The sequence below is a fragment of the Amia ocellicauda genome, chromosome 10 (assembly GCF_036373705.1).
Source record: "Amia ocellicauda isolate fAmiCal2 chromosome 10, fAmiCal2.hap1, whole genome shotgun sequence".
Lineage (NCBI taxonomy): Eukaryota > Metazoa > Chordata > Actinopteri > Amiiformes > Amiidae > Amia > Amia ocellicauda.
Window position 1 is genome coordinate 41,626,789 of NC_089859.1, and position 14,329 is coordinate 41,641,117.

General features: G+C 41.5%; 6 non-coding genes and 13 pseudogenes across 6 annotated transcripts; all 19 read right to left on the reverse strand.

The window, feature by feature from the left end:
- Nucleotides 1–8,035: 8,035 nt before the first annotated feature.
- On the reverse strand, nucleotides 8,036–8,154 carry LOC136762126 (uncharacterized; annotated as a pseudogene).
- A 205-nt stretch (nucleotides 8,155–8,359) lies between these two features.
- LOC136761035 (uncharacterized) lies at nucleotides 8,360–8,478 on the reverse strand (annotated as a pseudogene).
- Nucleotides 8,479–8,694: 216 nt separating this feature from the next.
- Nucleotides 8,695–8,813, reverse strand: LOC136761846 (uncharacterized; annotated as a pseudogene).
- A 216-nt stretch (nucleotides 8,814–9,029) lies between these two features.
- On the reverse strand, nucleotides 9,030–9,148 carry LOC136762123 (uncharacterized; annotated as a pseudogene).
- A 219-nt stretch (nucleotides 9,149–9,367) lies between these two features.
- Nucleotides 9,368–9,486, reverse strand: LOC136762036 (uncharacterized; annotated as a pseudogene).
- A 216-nt stretch (nucleotides 9,487–9,702) lies between these two features.
- LOC136761486 (uncharacterized) lies at nucleotides 9,703–9,821 on the reverse strand (annotated as a pseudogene).
- A 216-nt stretch (nucleotides 9,822–10,037) lies between these two features.
- On the reverse strand, nucleotides 10,038–10,157 carry LOC136761504 (uncharacterized; annotated as a pseudogene).
- A 223-nt stretch (nucleotides 10,158–10,380) lies between these two features.
- Nucleotides 10,381–10,499, reverse strand: LOC136761013 (uncharacterized; annotated as a pseudogene).
- Nucleotides 10,500–10,719: 220 nt separating this feature from the next.
- Nucleotides 10,720–10,838, reverse strand: LOC136762357 (5S ribosomal RNA). The gene has a single exon (XR_010820558.1). It is a non-coding gene; the product is annotated as a 5S ribosomal RNA (ribosomal RNA).
- Nucleotides 10,839–11,052: 214 nt separating this feature from the next.
- On the reverse strand, nucleotides 11,053–11,171 carry LOC136760847 (uncharacterized; annotated as a pseudogene).
- A 220-nt stretch (nucleotides 11,172–11,391) lies between these two features.
- LOC136761253 (5S ribosomal RNA) lies at nucleotides 11,392–11,510 on the reverse strand. Its single transcript, XR_010820338.1, has one exon. It is a non-coding gene; the product is annotated as a 5S ribosomal RNA (ribosomal RNA).
- Nucleotides 11,511–11,726: 216 nt separating this feature from the next.
- LOC136761320 (uncharacterized) lies at nucleotides 11,727–11,845 on the reverse strand (annotated as a pseudogene).
- A 214-nt stretch (nucleotides 11,846–12,059) lies between these two features.
- Nucleotides 12,060–12,178, reverse strand: LOC136761765 (5S ribosomal RNA). The gene has a single exon (XR_010820391.1). It is a non-coding gene; the product is annotated as a 5S ribosomal RNA (ribosomal RNA).
- Nucleotides 12,179–12,401: 223 nt separating this feature from the next.
- Nucleotides 12,402–12,520, reverse strand: LOC136761356 (uncharacterized; annotated as a pseudogene).
- Nucleotides 12,521–12,740: 220 nt separating this feature from the next.
- Nucleotides 12,741–12,859, reverse strand: LOC136762523 (5S ribosomal RNA). Its single transcript, XR_010820720.1, has one exon. It is a non-coding gene; the product is annotated as a 5S ribosomal RNA (ribosomal RNA).
- Nucleotides 12,860–13,075: 216 nt separating this feature from the next.
- Nucleotides 13,076–13,194, reverse strand: LOC136761265 (5S ribosomal RNA). The gene has a single exon (XR_010820339.1). It is a non-coding gene; the product is annotated as a 5S ribosomal RNA (ribosomal RNA).
- A 216-nt stretch (nucleotides 13,195–13,410) lies between these two features.
- LOC136760986 (uncharacterized) lies at nucleotides 13,411–13,529 on the reverse strand (annotated as a pseudogene).
- A 223-nt stretch (nucleotides 13,530–13,752) lies between these two features.
- Nucleotides 13,753–13,871, reverse strand: LOC136760849 (uncharacterized; annotated as a pseudogene).
- Nucleotides 13,872–14,092: 221 nt separating this feature from the next.
- Nucleotides 14,093–14,211, reverse strand: LOC136762525 (5S ribosomal RNA). The gene has a single exon (XR_010820722.1). It is a non-coding gene; the product is annotated as a 5S ribosomal RNA (ribosomal RNA).
- Between the last annotated feature and the right edge of the window lie 118 nt (nucleotides 14,212–14,329).

Sequence of the window (14,329 nt, forward strand, 5' to 3'; positions counted from 1 at the left end):
CCATAGTTTACACATGAGATGAAAGAGACAGTATGACGTATTGAGCACCTGGGATTCCTCATGTGTATGTGAGGGGCAGAGGAACCGGATCCCAAGTGTGCGTCCCAGGTGCTATAGGTTTCAAAGCATGCAGGGGAATAGGCACCCCACCCTGACACCTATAGAAGACTGGATAGGGAGATATAAATAGCAATGGGGAGACTCTTGTACTTGGTGTGGCTCTATCCATATAGTGGGGCCAGCAGCCACTTAGCAGGTGTAGCAATAGAAGCTCAGCCTGGGGAGACTGGATTTAGCATTTCCTCTCCATTTTGATAACTATCCATAATCATTTCTGCAAAATACTTCTATGATACCTATGTATGTTTTTTACTTGTACTATATTATACTATCAAGTATCAGTGTACACATACAATGTGACCTGTTACATTAATACAGAGGCCACGGAAGGCCAGATCACTAATAGCCACTGTCCCCTGATATTACACTTTTTTACAATCACTTTGGCACTCATTTCAGAACCTTGATGTCATTTTTCAAAACTCTAGACACTAAACTCACACCCGATGATCAAAATGCACATTTTTCAAAACTCTAACACTTTTTTACAATTGCTTGGATACAATACACATCAACCTCAGATCATTTGTTCATTGAACTAAAATGACACAACTTAACATCAAAGTATTACCATTTCAAAATGCAATTCACACATTACATCTGAGATCACTGTCTATTCATTTCATTACAAAGATCTAACTATCAATTGATACAGCTGCTCAAAATGATAAGTGACTTTTGCATTACTCTTAATGCATAGTTTTATGGAAACTGACAAACAGTATTCCATGTTTCGATCATGAAAGTTTCAGGATAATGAGATCCATTGACACCAATAATCGAGGAGCATGGTTTCTTAAGGTTACCATAGACTTGACTGTGTCTTCTTGTTTGTGAAGGAACAGGACTGTGTTTTCCTGTCTGGGTTCCCGCAGGCTTAAGTGTGTTTGTAAACTGCAGCGTAGGTTTGACCTACTATTAGAAAAAAAAAAAAAAAGGAGCGCTAATTAATTGTTCAATATCTGATACGCCGGTGATAATATAAAATAACGTGTTTATAGTTTATAGAAGTTTATAGTGTTTATGGTAAATGAAGAAAAGTCATTAAGTTATATACAAGTTCTATAAATGCAAACATTGAAAAGCATGTTTGTTGTTATTCCTATATAGGATTTAGTATTATTTGTGTTTTCTTGTTTTTTGCTATGTTTTCTCCCCTGTCGTTTATTGTTATTTTGCGGGCTTGCACGCCTTGGTTGTTGTGTACAAAACGATACATAGAAAATGGGAAAACGTGTTACTGTGTGGGAACAGCTCTAGTAAGACGGGCGACCCGCCACTTAAAGGTACACATGTAAGGTACATGTATGATAACTATGGAGTGAAGCGGTGCGTTTGACTGGACAATAGGTGACAGAAAATTAAGGTTTCCAGAAGATGGGACTTTTGATTCAGATAGACTTGAGCACCTAAAAACGGTTTTGCAAAATAGGAATACAAAGCATTAAGAAATGAGAAACCAAAGCTAGCTATCTTAAAACATTTGTTAGAGAAAAGAAAGAAAAGACAACAGGCATAATTCAATCTGAATGCCCCGAAGACAAATTAAAAATATATATATATGTTTTTCAGTATAAATGACAGTCCTCAAGATACTGAAGGAAAATTACTAGATAAGTAATAAATAAGGGTAGTTTGAGACACTGCAGGTCAATATAACATGCCAACCAAAACCATGGTATCTGAATTTACTATGGATATAAATTAATATGTGTCTCTTTGTATGTTTGTACGTTTTCAGTTTGCGCAAGGTAAATGTCCATATTTTGACTTTTTCATGTACTGTATAGTCCAGAATATGACTAAGAGAGTCATAAGTCACAAATAGTTACAGAATGATAGCTAAAAAACGCCAGTTAAATATGTTGTAATAACAGACCTACAAGAAAGTCAGCATTTAACTGTACACAGAATGCTATTGCAAACAGAAATAATAATACAAAATTAAGTTATTTAAATAGGTCTTACGAATACAGAAGTTAAAAGTAACATGTTAGAAATGGAATTAGAGCCAAATTTAGAAATAGGAATCCGAGGCAACCACAAACATTCGGTGAAGGTTTCTTACATATTGATAAATAGATAACCAGATACTCCAGGAAATTAACGATGTGCTCATTTGGAAGCTATGAGTTCCACAATGAAGAGTTTTTAAATCCCTAGAAATAGATCCCTAAATACAATGTGTAGGTAAGAAATTAACTATTGATCAGTTCAATCTGGATTCGGGAACAGTTCTTCTGAACCTGTACTGGTGTAGATTGGACTTCAATAGGAGGAAGTGACACAATAAAGACATGAGCCGCGCAGGAGGACAGTCTTAGTGCCCACGCAGGTTCTTAGTTGGGGAAATCATTGACTGGACACATTTTTTGAAAATGTGCTTTCCTGAAGTACCTGGACATCATTATTGAGATCAATGAAAAGGCTTATTTTCCAAAGATTAAATACATTCATTAACTACAATAATGTAGTGAAATGTATATAAATAGTAATAATACAAATCGATCAAATATAACTTGCATTTTCTTGTAAGAAATTAGGAATAGGAGAAAGAACAGCTGTTGGGATGCAGTGCGATGTTATCCAAAATTGAAAGCGGTTGAGAAAGGAGAGTTTGTTCTGTGTGAGACAAATGTACTGCCACGAGAGACTCTGATGGTGATTGACTGGAATATGAGGGAAAATAATGAAGTTACTACAGGTATAACTAAAGGTGTAACATAACTAATTTAATGAAACATAGTCATGGCAAGTTATAAAACTGTTTGGAAATAGTCCTTTCACAAACAGAAATACCCTATCAATTAGGAAGAGGGGGGCAGGGGGCAAGGGCCGTATGTGCTCCTCTGCTCCCCCTGTTCGCCTGAGCAGACAAGCAGCCTGAGATGAGAGAGAGAGAGAGAGAGAGAGAGAGAGAGAGAGAAGTCAGAGACAAGGCAGAGACTGTAAGTACGTGTAAGGGTTCATAACTTATTACAAACAGAGCAAGAGTGTAATGAATGGTAATTTACACTGCTTGTATTAATAATGATAATAATATTGATGTTGATACAGACGAATACATCACATACTAGATGACAACCGCATAAAACTAATAATAATGAAAATAGGAATAATAGGAGTATGGAAATAATTTCAAATTATGGTTTATTGGTAAAAAATGAATTGAGAAACAAAGATTAATAACTGCCATCATTTACCCAACTACTATTAACTATGGTGTTGAAGGAGCTGCTGTAATAGTTATTGTAATGTTCTCAGGTATTTAAGTTAGATAAAAGGACAAAGATAAGCACATTGTTTTGAAACTTTGACAACTCCACACAAAAAGAGTATCTACACTAGGAAGTAAAGCTGATTCAATAAACACAGGAGATATGATGCTGCTGACGACAGCTGAGTGCTGTACTGAAATAATTTGATAAATGAGATAAATTGGAATCAAGATTATTATTATTTTGAATTGTCCCTTTACTAGAAACCTTATAGATTGTGCGAATGTCAACTAATGTGATAGAGATGCCTTTTATAAGGACGATCTCTGATGTTGTGTGAACCACACATTGTGTCTTCAGACTGATTTATTCCACATGGCAGATATGCATATTATGAATCGTGTCCTGAAGGAACCGATGTCTGACCCATATGGAGAAGATGCTGGTGTTCTTGTTGAGACACAGTAGGCCGAGGGCGCGGCTTTAAAGACTCACAGCAACTTGAACAGACCAATGCTGAGGTCCACTACGTTGAAGTGATGCTTGACTCAGTGGAGAAATAAGTTAAAATACTATAATTAAAGGTTTTCCAGATTATAGGAATCTACAATATATTGTGAAACTGCTCAGATGACGTCCGCAGTAGCACATATTCTTCTATTGATAGTTTAATTTATAATGTACTATTAGTGGAGATGTCACATTATTCAAATGAATAGAATGACAGCCATGAAGTCAGAATCAGTCCATTGCCCTTCACTTAAGATTTGTACAATGTATAATGTTTATAAATCAAAACGCAACAAATATATGTACAATACAGTTTACAAACTGAATTTGTAAAAAAGAATGTTTTGCTGACTTTTGTATTCTCTTTGAAGCAACAAAATGTATGTGTTATGTATGTCGTAACTAGGGTTTGACTTTTATGACCTGGGGCTGGATGAAATTTAATTTGAGATGCACTGTAAAAGCTCCAGGAAATTGCAACTGGCCACTGCACCTTCCATAAGAGAGCTCAAACATTTGCTAATGCATTGGTTGCCTCACAGGCACTCTTTCCCTGGTTTGCCCATGTGGCGCATGGTGTTGGCCACACGGGCAAAGGGGGGATGTGTGCATCAGTCTTTTAAATTGGTTTGCCCCAGGTTTTATAGTAACAGCTTAGCAATATTGTAGAACTTGCCACATTTGTCAAGCTCATAATCCTGCAATATGCAAATAGATTGTGTTCAAAAGCTTAAATGTTGTGGATATGAATATATACTTGTAATAATATATAGGTGTTCTAAATGGGTTGAAGCCTATCCCGTAGGAAGGCTGAAGTAGTAAAAGTAGCAAAAATACAGTTAAGGGATGTTATATGTAGATTTCGCATTCCAGGGAAATTTCCAGTGATAGGAACACTCACTTCACTGGGACAATAGTGCAGGAACTATGCAAAGCCCTGCGAGGTAAACAACATTTTCACTGCCCCATCAGGCTCAGTCAGCTGGAGCAGTGGAGAAACAAAATGGGATATTAAAGAATAAGCTGTCTAATATATGCAAACAAACAGGACTCAAACGTCCAGATCCCCTTCCTATAGTCCTAATGACAATGAAATCGTCAGCAAATTGAGAAAAACAGGTCTTTCTCCGTGTGAGATTATTATGGGATGACTTATGAGACTCTCCATCACTCCTCCATTGTCTGTAAGGGAAATGGACATCCACTTGATGGATGATGCTATGTTGTCTTTTTGTATGGGACTAACACGTGCTTTCGAAGCTGTCCATTCACAGATGAAAGCCGCCCAGACTGAACCATCCCAGCAGGTTTACCACCCCTTCCAGCAAGGTGACTGTGTATATCAAAGCACACAAGAGAAAGTCCTCCCAACAGCCCAGGTGGACAGGGCCCTACCAGGTGCTCCTGACCACCCACACAGCTGTGAAGTGCCTAGGAACGACGACATGGATCCACTCCTCACACTGCAAACTTGCCAATCGAGGCGAACAGCACAACCCTGGTGGAGAACAGAGGGATAAAGGAATTGTTCTTCCACATCAGATTTGACATTACTGTATGTATGCAGGCCCTTGTAATTGCTTTTCCAATACTGCCAACTGGTTATTGATGATTGATTTCACATTGTGGTACGAGTATCGAGTGAAATGAGTGCTATCCACCTCAACAACACAGCGATAACATGGAGCCGGCAGGTGATCCAGGTCACAATAGAGGTCAAGCAGTGGGAGGAGGAAGACGTGGTGGTCAAAGGTGTAGCGTAAGGTACACATATAAAATTCAATTAAAGAAGTGAATTTATAGTATCACCTTATCACGAATCCTGGAATCTTGTAGAACTCAATTTCTGTAATAATTGGACGCAGACACCAATTCCAAAGATATAAATTGTCAAATTTATTCAAAAACAAAGACTAAATGTAGCACTACACTAATTATACAAAAGGGAAAAACTAATTAAAATTCAACTCTAGATCAACAAATCAAAGACAAATCACTTCCGTGACCAAATCAAAGACCATGGGATCGCATATGATAACACACAAATCATTAAACAAAAAAGGTTATAAACACATTGACTACAATACCGGTTAGTAAGACGAAGGTGAGTCTCTCATTAGTATTGTTAGTCAGACATTCAATAACTATGCAGGTTAGTATTTATGTCAGGTAACTTCTCGTTATATATATATCAGTCTCATTAACGTTTAGGTGGAGAGAAAGATCCTATCATTACTTGTTACCACAATTTCCCTTAACTGATTATTATTCAATGATTAAGGATAGGCAGGGCCACCAATAATCTAATGTCTATTAACTTGTGTCAATTTCAGACTAAACAGTTAAACAGGAATGAGAAGATATTTCTCGGCGTTGACAGATTTTATTTCTAAAATTATCAACAAAACAGTTTAATGCAACTCACATTTATATTTAAGAAAACTAAATGATATTACACATTCTAGAGTTATGAATCACAGATTAACATTTCTAATTGATTTCTCAAATGTCATGAATCACAAACTCCAAACTGTTAAACTTATGTGAACTTCGTCACAGAGAGGCCTCTCTGGCTTCGGGCTCAGATAACAGCACACGGCACGAGGTCCGTGTGGTTTGGAACAAAGGCAGTCCGGTTCGGCTTTGTCCAAGAACTTCCACTCAGTCGATGCACCTGGAAGTTGGGGTTTCGGGAATGTAGAGTCTTTTCCAAACAGATTTTCCACTGGTTTGAAGGCTCCAAGGTTGTGCACAAAATCTTCTTTGTAAGCAGGGTTCCACCGTAGTTACTTGAAGACAAAGTCTTTGAGGAAAGCAGGGCCCTGTTCGTTCCAAGGGTCAAGTTTCTTAAGACTCAAATAGCTATTTAAGTGACTGACACTTTCGTATTCAGTCGACTTAGTCAATTGTCCAGCTGTAAAACTCCACTGATCAGGTGGGTCTGTGAAGTTATTTATTTAATAAAGTCCTTTAAAATAATTCTTCGCTCAATCTCCTTCTCCCAGTTTAACTCTTCTGTTGCCGGCAAAGACTTGGTTGGTTTCTGATTCCGGTTCTGGCAACAGAGCTACAGGTTGAGCTGTGGCAGCGAGTTTCTGGTTCAGGTGAGAGAGAGAGAGAGAGAGAGAAAGACTGTCCGCTGTTCCTTATAGTCTGTCAGATCAGTAGGTGATTGGTCCCTGAGTTCTTGAGATTGGATTTCGGTTTCAGCCCCCAGTGTCCTATTGGAGGGAGGCTTTATTTATGACTGATGTCAATCCATGCCATCTTTTGGAAATGCCGGTTGGCCTGGGTTCGTAGCTCTATGTCGGGATTTCGGCTCTCATCCACTTCAAAGAGTTTTTATCACCTACAGGCCCCTTTCTCCAGACATCTCATAGCAGAATTCCAAACTATTTGGCCTCTTCTCGGTGCCATCCTCCCCAAAACTGTCACTTTGATGCAAACCAGTTCCAAGCTGATGAGCTAAGGAAATCTGATAACTTTGGGGGGGGAGAGGTCTTCTTTAGATCAGTGCTTCAGCTCAGAGCCCAAATGCTCTTATCCAAATACACCCAACATAACGCTACATATGTATGTATGTATGTATATATGTGTAGAAGGAAAATTAGAAATTATTTTCTTACACCTGTTTTTCTCTCTTGTATACTTAAGAAAGATACGGTCAAGCTAGAAGGTCAGCCCAGAAGATAGTTTGATTTCTGTTTGTTATTTACGATGAGAACCTTGGAGACATTGTCAAACGGTATGACCTACGTGCCTGTTCCCTAAAACCATGTGTTGACCTATGAACTCTGTTCTATAATGATATATGTTCTGCTTAGTTAGCCTTTAAGATAACATAGTAATGACTTTCTAGCATGTATGGATGTATGTATGTATGTATATATATATATATATATATATATATATATATGTATGTATGTATGTCCAATTGCTTTGACAATACAAATGAATTGAATTGAGAGGAAGAGAGAGAGAGAGAGAGAGAGAGAGAGAGAAAGAGAGAGAGAGAGACAGACAGACAGACAGACAGCTCAGCGATGACATCACGAGCCTCTGTCAACCACTCAGTCACTGCTAGCCAGACTGTCCCTAAGACAAAGTGTACATTTCTTCAATTGTATCTTCTCCTGACAGAAAGAGAGTATTAAGAGCTACGATGAAGTTACCCAGGAGACGTAAAAAGCTTGCAGTACCTAGTTTTTCCAGGAGGTCACCAATCCAAATACTGACCAGGTCCTGCCACGTTTTGCTTCCTAGATCTGACAAGATCGGGCGCGTTCAGGACGGTGTGGCCGCAAGCCAAAAAGCCTGGCTGCATGATGTCTCTTAAAGGCTGGCGGGTATTGATGGAACTTCCAGCAAAAAAAAGAAAAATGGAGGGAAAAATACCAGTGCAGCAAATGGTGTTGAAAGTAGCCGGGTACGTGTACAAATCCTCAATTATAACACCTCCAGACAGAAAGAGAGTATTAAGAGCTACAATGAAGTTACTCAGGAGACTAAAAAGCTTGCAGCACCAGGTATTTCCAGGAGGTCTCCCATCCAAGTACTGACCAGGCCCTGCCCCGATTAGTTTCCGAGATCTGACAAGATCGGGCACGTTCAGGTCAGTGTGGCCGCAAGCCTAGAGAGCTGGCTGCATGATGTCTCTTAAAGGCTGGAGGGTATTGACGGAACTTCCGGCAAAAAAAAAAAGAAAAAAGAAAAATGGAGGGAAAAATATCAGTGCAGCAAAGGGTGTTGAAAGTAGCCGGGTACGTGTACAATTCTTCAATTATATCTCCTCCAGACAGAAAAAGAGAATAAAGAGCTATGATAAAGTTACCCAGGAGACGTAAAAAGCTTGCAGCACCAGGTATTTCCACGAGTTCTCACATTCAAGTACTGACCAGGTCCTGCCCCGTTTAGCTTCCGAGATCTGATGAGATCGGGCGCATTCAGGACAATGTGTCCGCATGTCAAGAGGCCTGGCTGCATGATGTCTCTTAAAGGCTGGAGGATATTGACGGAACTTCCAGCAAAATAATGAAGAAAAAAGAAAAATGGAGGGAAAAATATCAGTGCAGCAAAGGGTGTTGAAAGTAACCGGGTACGTGTACAATACTTCAATTATATCTCCTCCAGACTGAAAGAGAGTATTAAGAGCTACGATAAAGTTACCCAGCAGACGTAAAAAGCTGGCAGCACCTGGTATTTCCAGGAGATCTCCCATCCAAGTACTGACCAGGTCCTGCCCCGTTTCGTTTCCGAGATCTGACGAGATCGGGCGTGTTCAGGTCTGTGTGTCCGCAAGCCAAGAGGCCTGGCTGCATGATGTCTCTTAAAGGCTGGCGGGTATTGACGGAATTTCCAGCATAAAAAAAAAAAAAAAAAATAGAAAAATGGAGGGAAAAATATCAGTGCAGGAAAGGGTGTTGAAAGTAGCCGGGTACGTGTACAATTCTTCAATTATATCTCCTCCAGACTGAAAGAGAGTATTAAGAGCTACGATGAAGTTACCCAGCAGACGTAAAAGCTTGCAGCACCAGGTATTTCCAGGAGGTCTCACATTCAAGTACTGACCAGGTCCTGCCCCGTTTAGCTTCCGAGATCTGATGAGTTCGGGCGCGTTCAGGACAATGTGTCCGCATGCCAAGAGGCCTGGCTGCATGATGTCTCTTAAAGGCTGGAGGGTATTGACGGAACTTCCAGCAAAATAAAAAAGAAAAAAGAAAAATGGAGGGAAAAATACCACTGCAGCAAAGGGTGTTGAAAGTAGCCGGGTACGTGTACAATTCTTCAATTATATCTCCTCCAGACAGAAAAAGAGAATGAAGAGCTATGATAAAGTTACCCAGGAGACGTAAAAAGCTTGCAGCACCAGGTATTTCCACGAGTTCTCACATTCAAGTACTGACCAGGCCCTGCCCCGTTTAGCTTCCGAGATCTGATGAGATCGGGCGCATTCAGGACAATGTGTCCGCATGCCAAGAGGCCTGGCTGCATGATGTCTCTTAAAGGCTGGAGGGTATTGATGGAACTTCCTGCAAAAATCAATAGAAAAAAGAAAAATGGAGGGAAAAATATCAGTGCAGCAAAGGGTGTTGAAAGTAGCCGGGTACGTGTAAAATTCTTCAATTATATCTCCTCCAGACTGAAAGAGAGTATTAAGAGCTACAATGAAGTTACACAGGATACGTAAAAAGCTTGCAGCACCTGGTATTTCCAGGAGGTCTCCCATCCAAGTACTGATCAGGACCTGCCCCGTTTAGCTTCCGAGACCTGACGAGATCGGGCGCATTCAGGATGGTGTGGCACACAAGCCAAGACGCCTGGCTGCATGATGTCTCTTAAAGGTTGGCGGGTATTGACGGAACTTCCAGCAGAAAAAATAAATAAAAATAAAAATAAAAAAATTGATGGAAAAATATCAGTGCAGCAAAGGGTGTTGACTGTAGCTGGGTACGTGTACAATACTTCAATTATATCTCCTCCAGACAGAAAGAGAGTATTAAGAGCTACGATAAAGTTACCCAGGAGACGTAAAAGCTTGCAGCACCAGGTATTTCCAGGAGGTCTCACATTCAAGTACTGACCAGGTCCTGCCCCGTTTAGCTTCCGAGATCTGATGAGATCGGGCGCGTTCAGGACGGTGTGGCCACAAACCTAGAGGCCTGGCTGCATAATGTCTCTAAAAGGCTGGCGGGTATTGACGGAACATCCAAGAAAAAAAAATTAAAAAAAAATAGAAAAATGGAGGGAAAAATATCAGTGCAGGAAAGGGTGTTGAATGTAGCCGGGTACGTGTACAATACTTCAATTATATCTCCTCCAGACAGAAAGAGAGTATTAAGAGCTACGATGAAGTTACCCAAGTGACGAAAAAAGCTTGCAGCACCTGGTATTTCCAGGAGGTCACCCATCCAAGTACTGACCAGGCCCTGCCCCGTTCAGCTTCCGAGATCTGACGAGATCGGGCGCGTTCAGGACGGTGTGGCCGCAAGCCAAGAGGCCTGGATGTATGAAGTCTCTTAAAGGCTGGTGGGTATTGACGGAAGTTCCAGCAAAAAAAAAAGAAATAAGAAAAATGGAGGGAAAAATATCAGTGCAGGAAAGGGAGTTGACAGTAGCTGGGTACGTGTACAATACTTCAATTATATCTCCTCCAGACAGAAAGAGAGTATTAAGAGCTACGATAAAGTTACCCAGGAGACGTAAAAGCTTGCAGCACCAGGTATTTCCAGGAGGTCTCACATTCAAGTACTGACCAGGTCCTGCCCCGTTTAGCTTCCGAGATCTGACGAGATCGGGCGCGTTCAGGACGGTGTGGCCGCAAGCCGAGATTCCTGGCTGCATGATGTCTCTTAAAGGCTGGCGGGTATTGATGGAATTTCCAGCAAAAAAAAAAAAAAAAAAAATAGAAAAATGGAGGGAAAAATATCAGTGCAGCAAAGGGTGTTGAAAGTAGCCGGGTATGTGAACAATACTTCAATTATATCTCCTCCAGACTGAAAGAGAGTATTAAGAGCTACGATGAAGTTACCCAAGTGACGAAAAAAGCTTGCAGCACCTGGTATTTCCAGGAGGTCTCCCATCTAAGTACTGACCAGGCCCTGCCCCGTTTAGCTTCCGAGATCTGACGAGATCGGGCGCATTCAGGACGGTGTGGCCACAAGCCAAGACGCCTGGCTGCATGAAGTCTCTTAAAGTTTGACGGGTATTGACGGAACTTCCAGCAAAATAAAGAAGAAAAAAGAAAAATGGAGGGAAAAATATCAGTGCAGCAAAGGGAGTTGAAAGTAGCCGGGTACGTGTACAATTCTTCAATTATATCTCCTCCAGACAGAAAGAGAGTATTAAGAGCTATGATGAAGTTACCCAGGAGACGTAAGAAGCTTGCAGCACCTGGTATTTCCAGGAGGTCTCCCATCCAAGTACAGAACAGGCACTGCCCCGTTTAACTTCCGAGATCTGATGAGATTGGGCGCGTTCAGGACGGTGTGGCCGCAAACCAAGAGGCCTGGCTGCATGATGTCTCTTAAAGGCTGGCGGGTATTGACGGAACTGCCAGCAAAAAAAAAGAAATAAGAAAAATGGAGGGAAAAATTTCAGTGCAGCAAAGGGAGTTGAAAGTAGCCAGGTACGTGTACAATTCTTCAATTATATCTCCTCCAGACAGAAAGAGAGTATTAAGAGCTATGATGAAGTTACCCAGGAGATGTAAGAAGCTTGCAGCACCTGGTATTTCCAGGAGGTCTCCCATCCAAGTACTGATCAGGCCCTGCCCCGTTTAGCTTCCGAGATCTGATGAGATCGGGTGCATTCAGGACGGTGTGGCCACAAGCCAAGACGCCTGGCTGCATGATGTCTCTTAAAGGTTGGCGGGTATTGACGGAACTTCCAGCAGAAAAATAAAATAAAAATAAAAATAAAAAGATGGATGGAAAAATATCAGTGCAGCAAAGGGTGTTGACAGTAGCTGGGTACGTGTACAATACTTCAATTATATCTCCTCCAGACAGAAAGAGAGTATTAAGAGCTACGATAAAGTTACCCAGGAGACGTAAAAGCTTGAAGCACCAGGTATTTCCAGGAGGTCTCACATTCAAGTACTGACCAGGTCCTGCCCCGTTTAGCTTCCGAGATCTGACGAGATCGGGCGCGTTCAGGACGGTGTGGCCGCAAGCCGAGATTCCTGGCTGCATGATGTCTCTTAAAGGCTGGCGGGTATTGATGGAATTTCCAGCAAAAAAAAAAAAAAAAAAAATAGAAAAATGGAGGGAAAAATATCAGTGCAGCAAAGGGTGTAGAAAGTAGCCGGGTATGTGAACAATACTTCAATTATATCTCCTCCAGACTGAAAGAGAGTATTAAGAGCTACGATGAAGTTACCCAAGTGACGAAAAAAGCTTGCAGCACCTGGTATTTCCAGGAGGTCACCCATCCAAGTACTGACCAGGCCCTGCCCCGTTCAGCTTCCGAGATCTGACGAGATCGGGCGCGTTCAGAACGGTGTGGCCGCAAGCCAAGAGGCCTGGCTGCATGAAGTCTCTTAAAGGCTGGAGGGTATTGACGGAACTTCCAGCAAAAAATAAAAGAAAAAAGAAAAATGGAGGGAAATATATCAGTGCAGCAAAGGGTGTTGAAAGTAGCCGGGTACGTGTACAATTCTTCAATTATATCTCCTCCAGACTGTAAGAGAGTATTAAGAGCTACGATGAAGTTACCCAAGTGATGTAAAAAGCTTGCAGCACCTGGTATTTCCAGGAGGTCTCCCATCTAAGTACTGACCAGGCCCTGCCCCGTTTAGCTTCCGAGATCTGACGAGATCGGGCGCATTCAGGACGGTGTGGCCACAAGCCAAGACGCCTGGCTGCATGATTTCTCTTAAAGTTTGACGGGTATTGACGGAACTTCCAGCAAAATAAAGAAGAAAAAAGAAAAATGGAGGGAAAAATATCAGTGCAGCAAAGGGAGTTGAAAGTAGCCGGGTACGTGTACAATTCTTCAATTATATCTCCTCCAGACAGAAAGAGAGTATTAAGAGCTACGATGAAGTTACCCAGGAGACGTAAGAAGCTTGCAGCACCTGGTATTTCCAGGAGGTCTCCCATCCAAGTACAGAACAGGCACTGCCCCGTTTAGCTTCCGAGATCTGACGAGATCGGGCGCATTCAGGACGGTGTGGCCACAAGCCAAGACGCCTGGCTGCATGATGTCTCTTAAAGGTTGGCGGGTATTGACGGAACTTCCAGCAGAAAAATAAAATAAAAATAAAAATAAAAAGATGGATGGAAAAATATCAGTGCAGCAAAGGGTGTTGACAGTAGCTGGGTACGTGTACAATACTTCAATTATATCTCCTCCAGACAGAAAGAGAGTATTAAGAGCTACGATAAAGTTACCCAGGAGACGTAAAAGCTTGCAGCACCAGGTATTTCCAGGAGGTCTCACATTCAAGTACTGACCAGGTCCTGCCCCGTTTAGCTTCCGAGATCTGACGAGATCGGGCGCGTTCAGGACGGTGTGGCCGCAAGCCGAGATTCCTGGCTGCATGATGTCTCTTAAAGGCTGGCGGGTATTGATGGAATTTCCAGCAAAAAAAAAAAAAAAAAAAAATAGAAAAATGGAGGGAAAAATATCAGTGCAGCAAAGGGTGTTGAAAGTAGCCGGGTATGTGAACAATACTTCAATTATATCTCCTCCAGACTGAAAGAGAGTATTAAGAGCTACGATGAAGTTACCCAAGTGACGAAAAAAGCTTGCAGCACCTGGTATTTCCAGGAGGTCACCCATCCAAGTACTGACCAGGCCCTGCCCCGTTCAGCTTCCGAGATCTGACGAGATCGGGCGCGTTCAGAACGGTGTGGCCGCAAGCCAAGAGGCCTGGCTGCATGAAGTCTCTTAAAGGCTGGAGGGTATTGACGGAACTTCCAGCAAAAAATAAAAGAAAAAAGAAAAATGGAGGGAAATATATCAGTGCAGCAAAGGGTGTT